This window comes from Halyomorpha halys, unplaced genomic scaffold, assembly GCF_000696795.3.
Source record: "Halyomorpha halys isolate HHAL.00 unplaced genomic scaffold, Hhal_1.1 Scaffold767.1, whole genome shotgun sequence".
Lineage (NCBI taxonomy): Eukaryota > Metazoa > Arthropoda > Insecta > Hemiptera > Pentatomidae > Halyomorpha > Halyomorpha halys.
The window spans coordinates 170486-173120 of record NW_027109191.1 but is presented as its reverse complement, the minus strand read 5'-3'; the positions used below and the strand labels follow the sequence as shown (position 1 = coordinate 173120).

Genomic DNA, 2635 nt, shown 5'->3' with positions numbered 1-2635 from the left:
TTTTTTTGTTTATTTTATCTCGAACCAGCGAACATTACCCTCTGGGGAGGAGGTCGGTTTTCACATACGAAATACCCCTCGCCCCAACACATATATTTATACAATTATTATTAATATTTGCAAATATTTTAAATGACATAGGAGCTTACCTACAGAAACACTGGAAGATTTCAGTAAATCATGAATACTAAAAGCTGACAACTGCATTACACCATTAAGACTTTCAAGATCATATAAATTCAAAAAAAAAAAAAAAAGAATACGAGCTCACTCGATCATTGTTTAACCATATTTAATTTTAAAACAGGAATTAAAAATCAAGTAATTAAGATAGATGAGACTTGATTTATTGATTTAAAAAGTATTATCACAATTCAGGAGATTACAGACTTTGACAGAAGTAAAAATAAATTGGATTTTTAAAAGAATTAGGGAACATTGAAAAAATATATAGTTTCAATAAACTTTGAATGTTTATAAAAAGCTATGCATAAAACGTACCGTTGTTTTATGAGTATTGATAAGCAGAAGTTGAAGATTAGTACAGAAGATAATAGGCCAAAAAAATTATAGTGCAAATTTATGAAATAGTAAAAAATCTGTTTCAGAAAAAATGTACCAAAGTGACATACCAATCCGAATTCAGAAGCAATTTGTGGTCTGATTTTATAAAATTCATTTGCAACGTTTTTTTATTACAATTCACAACAAACAAAATGTTTCCTGCTCAAAAGTGGCTCGTGTAAAGATCATTTTTCTAATTTTTGAAAACAAAAATTACATACACTAATGTTATTACTTTATGTTTCAGGAATACAATTTGGTTGGCGGAAAAGCCTATGTTGGAAGGTTGGCTAAATTGTAAAACGTTTTTGTTATTTTGTAATTCACGCTAAGAGAGACAGTGATTCATACTTCACTGAGGTGACTTCAAATTTAGAGGTGTACTAGGCAAATATTTCTGTTGTAGATCTGTTCTGCTTCAGATTTTTTGTGAATATACGACATTTCTTGTTTAGAAGTGGATTTTGGGCCAATTCGTAAGAACTTCTAACTACATTTATTTTGGTGCCACGGAAGGTGATCATGATTAACCATGATGAATTGAATGACGAATCGGTGAATGAATCGATGCTAGAAAAATTCAGGAGGAATATTTAAAGAGATTTTCTGTAGTTGACGTATAATGGAAAGGTCATATTTAAATGTCCTCATGACGTATCCACTTGATTCATCCGTAGAAACTGATGTTTGAAATGTTGCAACAAATTTGTTCATACATATAGACAATAATTGTAATAATATCGTAAGAAATTGCAATGCAAAATTCTAAGGTTCTATGTTTAATGTGTTATGAATGCGCATGGAATATATATGTATACGCAGTATGTATGTGAATATGAGCTTATAGAAAAATGCCATTTTTAGATTTGTTTTGCTTGACCCAAATTTACCAATTATTGGATCAATAGGGGGGTTAATTGCCATTTTTTTATTTATAATATTCATTATTTTTTGTAATTTATATTTATAATTAGCAATGAATGAGCTGAATACGTTGTATAGTGAAAATGAGACACATAGAATCTTAAATGTACTAGAAAGAAATATCAATAATTCAAAAAATTCTGGAAACTTATAATTGAGAATCCATTTCATCCAAAGTGAATACAACTATTTATGGAAAGTTAATAACAGAACAAGAAAAAATATAGGAGTAGCTCTTGTCGATAAATTAATTTCTTAATGAAAATTTTTATTTGTAACATCTATTTGACACTAAAGATCACATGATTTAAATTTTAAAATAAACTGATTAAATTAAAATGCTGAATTTTAATATGCCTAAAAACAATATTTGAGGAAGGGATAAATTGACTTTTGATAGTTGAATATTGCTTAATTATTTTTCAGTTAGATGCTTTAAAATAATGATAATAATAATTAGTAATAAATTTTGAATAAAATTAGTGTTGTTTTGAGCTTATATATGATTTATAGATTGATTGGTATCTGTATTTATAATTTTTGTTACCTACACCAAATCTAGGCCTAGAGAAAAATGACTGTATTCTTGTGAAAAGTCTAACAGTTTTCTCCCAAATGAGGAATTTCAAAGTATTATATGATTAATTAAATTCAATAATAAAGTAAAATTAATTAAAATTTTATTCCAGTGTAATCAGCCCGTCCTATTCGCTTCTTGTTTACATCAAATTGAATGAAACATTATAGGTAAAGGAAATATAAAAAAAGAAAAAAAAAATGTTTTCATAAAAGGATGAGAATATCAAGGACTTCGAGAAATAAACTAGACTGTCAAAGATTCAGTGACCCTGAAATGTTAATAATCCCATTCCACCATTTCTGCCTCCCAGACATAAATTTTACAAAAAAAAAGAAAATAAAGTGAAATTGAATATTTAAACGCTATCTTTTTTTTAAAAGCTAATTCTACGTTATAACGGGACCACAGGGCTTAGTGCACGCCAGTGATGAAATCTGCACGCTAGTCGAAGATTTATCTTTCGGTGCAATGGAAAAAAATTAACGAGCGCTAATGAAAATGCAGGTAGGAACATAAACAATACGGCTTTATAAATCGTTGTGAAATCATATATCTCTTTAAAAAAGT

At 28.3% G+C, this 2635-nt stretch overlaps 1 long non-coding RNA gene across 1 annotated transcript in view; it reads left to right on the top strand.

The window, feature by feature from the left end:
- The window catches only part of LOC136795760 (uncharacterized), a 14904-nt gene extending 12577 nt beyond the window's left edge, over window positions 1-2327 (top strand). Inside the window, exon 3 of the long non-coding RNA XR_010843427.1 lies at window positions 2178-2327. This is a non-coding gene — a long non-coding RNA (uncharacterized lncRNA). The remainder of the gene's footprint in view (window positions 1-2177) is intronic.
- The last annotated feature ends 308 nt before the right edge of the window (window positions 2328-2635 follow it).